This window comes from Bison bison, unplaced genomic scaffold (genome assembly GCF_000754665.1).
Source record: "Bison bison bison isolate TAMUID 2011002044 unplaced genomic scaffold, Bison_UMD1.0 scf7180017845297, whole genome shotgun sequence".
Lineage (NCBI taxonomy): Eukaryota > Metazoa > Chordata > Mammalia > Artiodactyla > Bovidae > Bison > Bison bison.
This window is the reverse complement of record NW_011475870.1, coordinates 4,674-13,451: the sequence shown is the minus strand read 5'-3', so window position 1 is coordinate 13,451 and position 8,778 is coordinate 4,674. Positions and strand designations below refer to the sequence as shown.

Here is an 8,778-nt window from a genome sequence, read left to right as displayed (position 1 = left end):
AAACAGAAATATAGACCAATGGAACAAGACTGAAAGCCCAGAAATAAACCCATGCACCTATGGGTACCTTATTTTTGACATAGGAGGCAAAAATATACAATGGGGCAAAGACAGCCTCTTCAATAAATGGTGCTGGGAAAACTGGATAGCTACATGTAAAAGAATGAGATGAGAACCCTTCTTAACATTATACACAAAGATAAACTAAATGATTTCTTCAAAGCCCCGAAAGTGGCATTCCCTAGCATTTTATGGCACCAAAAGAGATGATAAAATTCTGTAACTTGAATCTGATAAATTACGAAATGAATTTATCAAACGAATAGTTAAGTTAAACGGAGAAGGCGATGGCACCCCACTCCAGTGCTCTTGCCTGGAAAATCCCATGGTTGGAGGAGTCTGGTAGGCTGCAGTCCATGGGGTCACTAAGAGTCGGACACGACTGAGCGACTTCACTTTCACTTTTCACTTTCATGCATGGGAGAAGGAAATGGCAACCCACTCCAGTGTTCTTGCCTGGAGAATCCCAGGGACGGGGGAGCCTGGTGGGCTGCTATGGGGTTGCACAAAGTCGGACATGACTGAAGCGACTTAGCAGCAGTAGCAGCAGCAGATAAGTTAAAAGCATGACTTTGCCCAAGTAATTTAATGCCTTAGCTGGGGATAGGGCTGATCTCATTTTTCTTTTAAAGGAGAATACCTACAGATTTTTGTCTGTTGTTAAAACTCAGTCAAGGCACCTCTTACACAAAAGAGCAAACAAGCAAACAAAGAAATTTAAAAGTCTATTACTAGAAGGAAGAAAAATCTCACAGCATCTCAAAACTCAGTTTTCTCCTTTTGAGATAAACACTTAATTTTCGGGGGATGGGAGTTTACACTACTTATGTGACAAAATCACATGTGTCAAAACTTACTACATTTTAGTAAACAACATAATGGAAAAGTCTGTCTCAAAAGAAACATCTTCAAGTGATGATTAAAGAATATGTGGGAGTATACGTGAAAGTTAAAGTGAAAGCCATTCAGTTGTGTCCGACTCTTTGCAACCCTATGGACTATGCAGACCGTGGAGTTCCCCAGGCCAGAATATTGGAGTGGATAGTCTTTCTTTCTCTAGGGGATCTTCCCAACCCAGGAATCGAGCCTAGGCCTCCTGCATTGCAGACAAATTCTTTACCAGCTGAGCCACAAGGGAAGCCTTATACATGTACAAGGAAGGGAGTACATATATTTGTTATTAATTTTTTTAATTTGTTTTGTATTGTTTATTCTATTTTTTATTTTATGTTTATTGTTATTAAATTTGTTATTAAATACATAAAGGGAAGAGAGTACATGTATTTGTCATTAAAAATATCCTGGTGTCCATGTTGGAAATCTAAAATTTATTAAAATTTTACTCTTAAACTTCTTAATCTATGCTTAGCTACTCACAAATCACTGGATCACAAGGAAGAAGTGAAAAATAACTTGCCTTAGCCTAAAATAGGGGGAAAACATGAACTCACAAACCCAATTTTATCACTGTTTGAATTAATTCATATATGTTAAATCTACCAAAAATTAATTAGATAATTTTTAATGTTATAAAGGCTTCCTCACTTAAAAATATTTCACCTCACTAAATCTTAAATAGGGAATCCCTATAGCACATTTGTAAGATTTTTTTTAAGGACTAATACATGCAAAACAGACAAACTTTATATTACTAGGAGCCAAAATCAAATTAACAACAATCAGAAAGAGGAACAAATCCCTAAATTTTACTGCAAATTATATATTATGATAGTGTTATTCATCAACACATATTACCTGCTTACATTCACTTATGTGTATGCTCAGTCATGTCTGATTCTTTCCATCCCTAAGGACTTTAGCCCACCAGGCCCCTCTGTCCATGGGGATTCTCCAGGCAAGAATCCTGGAGTAGGTTGCCACGCCCTCCTCCAGGGGATCTTCCCAACCCAGGGATTAAACCTAGGTCTCGCACATTACAGGTGGATTCCTTACCATCTGAGCCACCAGGGAAGCCCAACAATACTGAAGTGGGTAGCCGAACCCTTCTCCAGGGGAATTTCCTGACCCAGGAAATGAACTGGGGTCTCCTGCATTGCAGGTGGATTCTTTACCAGCTGAGCTACCAAGGAAGCCCCTACATTCAGTTATATTATATTCTAATATCTACCAATGAAAGTGGATAAAGCATTTTTAGTAATATTTACTGATTTATCACCCCAAAATGAGATAAATTAGAAAGTTATTATTTGTGCCCTAACAACAAAGGTCCAATCTGGAAGCTTCGATTCTCTTAATAGGTAACTGGGTTGATTCTATGACCCCACTCTCTCCCTGAATGTACATCCCTAATCAATTACGCCGAGATCACAGACAGAATGAATCTTTCATCTTGGCGTCACTGACTGGTAATTTCAATGGAAAACCTTGAACCACTGAGAATGATTTCTCTCTACATGTATCTAGGTCCGGGATCATCATTGTCATATTGTTCATAATTTCAACTGTTTACTCTTACAATTCAGTATTTGATATCACCTTCATAATCATGTAATGAAGTTATAAAAATGGAAGAAGTAAACAATAGTCAGGAAATTTTTTTCCCGCAATTCCAAAAACAAACTATAAATATAACAGATTCTAACAATATTTGAAATTTTATAATTAAGGTGTTATAAAAACTATTAAATTATTATCTATTGATTAAATTTTGAAAGGTAATTTTATTTGTCATGACCTTTGTTACACACTGTATTATGCTGTTGAAGCATAGAAAACAGTATTAAACCAGAAATTTAAATTTACATTTTTACATACCTGGGAATGGTTGTTTTCATCTCCAACAGGTTTTTCCTTTTCTTCCTCTGATGTCATTTCTAAGTCTAGTTCTGCTGACAAATCTGTATGTTTAGTTAAAATTACTTAGAATATTTAGATAAAAGACATAATCTTTATTTAAAACATAGATTTAAAACACTGTATCAAATGACATCTTAAGTCAAGCTTAATCTTCAGCTGAATATTTACTTCTTTAAGAAATACTTCCAATGATCTAAAATTTCAACAAACAATTTGGAAAATACCAGATGTCACCAGGATACAGGCACACAAACAGCTCAAAAATTCATTCACAAAATCATCCAAACATCAATGAACAAAACAATCAGAAACCAAACAAAATTTCAAAATACAGGACAGACATATAAAGTCACAATACATTCTCTTCTCTACTTCATAACAGTACTTTTTTAACAACATGCCAAGCTTCAACTGCAACATTATTCATGGTTTACAAAATTCCTTACTTTTTTATGCTTTTATCAATTCCTTAATCTGAAATGCTACCCTGTACGCTTCCTGACAAATAACTTTTCATCTTTTAAGACTCAACCTGTTTTGTGAAGTTGTCCTTGATTACAGCTATCTTTTCTCAGATAAACGGGTATCCCTTTCCTTGTAGCTACCTTAGAACTTTATAGATTTTTCTAGTGTATCTTCATCACCTGAATTGTAAATTATTTTTTCACATGCCTATCTTCTTGGCTCCTAAACTGCACAGGACAAGCTCTTAAAAATCACTTTTGTATAAATAGTCCTTATTTATTTTATTCAATAATTATTTATCAGCTTTCTGCTCTGTACTAGACACTGGAGTTTAAAGAAAATGTAGATAAAAGATGTCAGGGAATGCTTTTCTAGAGATATTGCCTGAGCGGAGACTTACACAGTCCAAGGGAAGGAGAGGGAAGGCATGCAAGGCTGTAACAAGATGGGGAGAGAAGCACACACACAACAGGGTAAATATCTGTCAAAAGTAGAGAGACAGGTCAGGAGGGCATCACCAGCAATTCAGAATTCCACAGCAAACGACAGAAAGGGCGAGAGATGAAGTGTCAGGCAGAAGTCAGATTATGAAAGCCTCACATGTCACTTTATGATGCCTGGACATTAATGTGATTTGAAGAGTGGTTCACAGTCACACTTGCTTTTGAGAGAGGTGACTCTAAATGCTACAAGAGGAATGGATTTGAAGGGCATACAAATACATGGTGGGAGATGAATCTGAAGGCATTATTAATGGAAGGAAACGAAGGTTATGCAGGCCTGAACTGGGGGAGCGTTTCCAGAAATACTTAGGGTATAAAATGTTCTGAGTCCAGTATAGAATAAATCATTATGAAGTGAATAAATGTACAAATCCGGGGGCCCTAAAGGAGTAGCCTCTGCTGGTTACTTTCTAAAAGGTATCGACTGAGATGACAAACGATCTACATGAACGGTCTGAAGTCGCTTCTATTTTGTAGTTTTCCTATTTCCCATCTTCCTCTGTTGAAGGGACTGGATAGGCTTTATCTGAATTTGTGTTTCGTGGACATACCAAGCTAATGGACAAACAAGGGCAAACAAGTCACTTCTATAGATTAAAAGAAAACAAAACAAAACACTGAGTTTATAGCTTGTAGTCACTATTCTAGGAAATAACTGAGAATCTTATGTAAATGCAAAGTTAACCCTATAGGTGAGGATAGAAAAGAAAAAACTAGGAGTGAAAAAAAGAAACAGTATATGATTTCTTACTATAGCTCTGACCATATGACTGATTAAAGGTGCTAAATTAATTGGTCTTTATGGACAACACATATTAGACATGGTTACTCAATAGAGTGGGCATCCTAGTAGAATCAGAATTGAATTTCTATGTACTGCTTTTAAATGATACAGCACTCCTTCAATATTGCTATGAAGTTACATTTGAGAAGGCAATCTCTAGATGTCTACTGAGGTCTCCCAACTAGTCCCAGAGTTCTAAATATAATCCTGCTACCCACTCTCAGGTGTATGCTAAATACTAGGCTAAACAAACTTACTTTCTCCTACCTCTCGCTGTATTTATTGTATTACTGTGGTCAGAGGGAGAATGCAAACACCTTGCTAAGAGGTATTGCTTGGCTGTAGGTTGCATAAAAGGAGTCAGCACAAGGTAGGTTTTGCCACAAAATCTAATTTGGAACCGTCAGAATAATGGTTAGGCTGTGCCCAGGTGGCCCACAGCTGAGTGCCCCGGGCTTCTGCATTACCTTGTTTGCTTCTTCTATTTTCTGGCAGCTGAAACTGGCACAGCTATGGAGCGTGTAATTCCCCAGAAACACCGCTCCAATAGTCATCTTTTACCTATTACAGTCATCTGTCCAAATTCTGTGGACGCTGACTGACTTTTGGTCATGACTGTGACGCCAGTGGACACTGATCAGCTTCCAAAGGCCCCGCTCTTTGGTGAGTCTCATTACTGAGGCTCAAACTAGGAGAATCAGAATCTGAAAAATCTGAAAACACTTTCCATTTATTAGAATGTCAGTAAGAATACTCCTCTAACTAACTTGTACAGTCTTTCTTCAGAGAATCGGTTCCATGTCCTCCTCTCCCCTCACTCACTAGTCCTTCAGAGCTTATTATATCTTACACTTCACTGCCATTCATGAACAGACGTTAACTAGTGTCTCATTTTTTCTACTTGCTAATTTTCTAGTATTACTTACTTTTATTCTCTCAATCTCTATTACATATTCTGTATTCGATAAGAACTTTATGAATAATTATTTTTCTTCAACATACAAATATTTTATTAACAAAATGTATGGCATTTATTTTACATTTAATTATGCATGACAATATTGTGTGTTCTAGAGACCATGGTTTTAAAAACACTTTTAATGAATGGTACTACCTTAATTAATGGTACAAACAAAGACAATGTATTAAAAAGCAAAGACATCACTTTGCCGACAAAGGTCTGTATAGTCAAAGCTATGGTTTTTGCAGTAGTTACAGAGGGATGTGAGAGTTGGACCGTAAAGAAGGCTGAGTGCCAAAGAAATGATGCTTTCAAATTGTGGTGCTACAGAAGACTCTTGAGAGTCCCTGGAGAGCAAAGAGACCAAACCAGTCAATCCTAAGCGAAATGAATCCTGAAAACACACTGGAAGGACTGATGCTGAAACTGGAGCTCCAATACTTTGGGCACCTGATTGATGTGAAGAACCAACTCACTGGAAAAGACCCTGATGCTGGAAAATATTGAGGGGAGGAGAAGGAGACAGCAGAGGGTGAGATGGTTGGATAGCATCACTCATTCAGTTGACATGACTAGGCGAACTCGGGGAGATGGTGAGGGACAGGGAGGCCTGGCATACTAAAGCCCATGGGGTCACAAAGAGATGGACACGATTTAGTGACTGAACATCACCAACAGCAACTACTTTAATTACAAAGAGACAGCCTTTTCTCAATGTATCAGTGTCTTCAGAACCCATCTTTTAAGCCTTGGATAAATATCATAAACATATAAGAAATGATAGGCTTGTATGTGGCTAATTGTTTCCATGTGAAAATAGGATAAGTCGAGGACAGCACTGGATCCAAAGAGCACAGAGCACCATGAGACAAGAATGAATACAACACAAAAATATTTGCTTCAAAAAACAAAAAGCTGTCAGGTCTAAATTTCTTAAGAGAAGTCAAAGAAACAAGCAAGAAACCCTGTTTCAACTCAAGGTCCCCTTTATCATTTCACATCTAACCACTTCAACAGTTTAAAACTGTGGTTCTCAAGTGTGTCCTGAGAATCCCTGAAGTTCAGAGACCATCAGGTCAGGGGGTCCAAGAGGTCAGAACTATTTTCACAACAACACTAAATGTTACTTCCATTCTCATTCTCTTCTGAGTGCACAGTGGAGTTCTTCAGAGACACGACATGTGATATTATAACTCTAATGACAAATGGAATTAGCCATTATGATTCTGTGTTCTTGTATTTTAAGTTTTTCAGCTTTGTTTTCCAATACAGTGAACATCAATAAATACAACCTACTTAAACAAAAGTTCCATGGCATTCTCAATGATTTTTAGAAGTACAAAAGGATCCTAAAGCCAAACTTTGAGAATCACTGTTTTAAAAGGTTATGTCTATCAAAAAGTCATTAAAGTATGAGTACTTCCCCTACTTCTAATAATCAAAGATACCACAAAAACAACACACACACAAAGTCTGCTAAACAAAACATCTGTTTGGCCTACATTCATCTGTGTAACAACACTAAAATGAAATAATTATAAGCTGAAATACAACTGATATATTAGCAAGAGAAGCTTTACTCTAGGTAAAGGTCAAAGTTCAAATAAGCATTTTTGGACCCTGGAAAAATCTTAGGATCTAATAATTAATTTCTGAGAATCCCTAAGAAGTATACAGACTGCAAACTGAGAACTTCAGGGTATCAAAACATATACAGAAACATATTGAGTTCAAGTTTACATTTTAAAAATTTCTTGTTCTTATGCTTGTACCTATCTTTTTTTCAAAACATGGATACCAATAATAACATTTGCCTTATGTATGTCAAATGCTTCAATTAAATTTGCAAAAACAAAGTTAGCAGTATGAGGACTGAGCATTTCAAATACTTCAGTGTCCCTCTTTTCAGAGTTACGTGTGTATTGCAAAATTTACCTGAAGTGGATGTTTGTAAATCCTTCATTCTGACTGTTTTACTAGGAACAGAATCTTTCACTAAGACTGCAGGCTGAATGGGTTTGGAAACAAGTTGGTTAATAAATAATGTACCTTTGATACTATCCACAGTTCATAATTCAAGATAAAAACATAAATGATTTTACCTTCACGTTAGGATATTTCTCAGGAGAATCTAAAAGGCAAAAGGGACATAGAGTTAATTACATGTAAATATGAAAGCCAGTTCTACATTCATGCAGAATTAGTACTGAGCAGAAATCCTTATGCTCAGCCTTGGCAGTGAATACATTTGGTTTTAGTGTCTTGTTTTCAGGGGGATGTTAGGACACCAGCAAGACAGACTATGAATCCACTACAGATAGTGAAGAAAAAGTAGAAATAAAGGTTTAACAAAACATGCAGTTCAGATTTCAAAAGTAACATTACGTTTTCAATGACTTAATAAAATATTAAAGTACACACAGACCAATGTGAACATGACTGATGAGGAGAAAAGTGATCTTAATCAGAGGAACAAATCATGACCCCAAAGAGATAAATGTGAAAGTAGGTAGTAAACTGCAACAGCATTATCTTGAATGCAATACAGCAGTATCATTTACACCATTATACTACAAGTATTTATCATGTTCTTCAATCTGTCCAGTCATTTAAGAAGTGCACAGCTGGGATGACAGTTCAACTGAATGCATAATTCATTTCTCATCAGAGAAAGAGTAATGAACTGATTAGCTGGGATACACACTTGTAGAATAATGGTTCATAAAAATATTCACTTTTTTTCATACCCATGTGGGCTACTGGTATGCCTACATGTCTTGGCTCCTCTAGTTTAGCCATCTTAAAGTTTCTTGATCCAATCATGCAAGAAGGTATATAAGACACATTTAGAAAATAATGTATAATAAGTTCTCAATATTGAAATATAATTATCAAAAAGGAAATAATAAATTTAACTGTCACACAATTATTAGATATTAAAAACCTTGCATGCTTCAAAATCAGTGTCAGATAAGATCAGATCAGTCACTCAGCCGTGTCTGACTCTTTGCAACCCCATGAATCGCAGCACGCCAGGCCTCCCTGTCCATCACCAACTCCCGGAGTTCATTCAGACTCACGTCCATCGAGTCAGTGATGCCATCCAGCCATCTCATCCTCTGTCATCCCCTTCTCCTCCTGCCCCCAATCCCTCCCAGCATCAGTCTTTTCCAATGAGTCAACTCCTC

General features: G+C 36.8%; 1 long non-coding RNA gene across 1 annotated transcript; it reads right to left on the bottom strand.

The window, feature by feature from the left end:
- Positions 1–7,532: 7,532 nt before the first annotated feature.
- LOC104983803 lies at positions 7,533–8,400 on the bottom strand. The gene is made up of 3 exons (XR_824680.1): positions 8,338–8,400; positions 7,693–7,721; positions 7,533–7,598 (listed from the first exon to the last, which is right to left on the bottom strand). It is a non-coding gene; the product is annotated as an uncharacterized LOC104983803 (long non-coding RNA).
- Between the last annotated feature and the right edge of the window lie 378 nt (positions 8,401–8,778).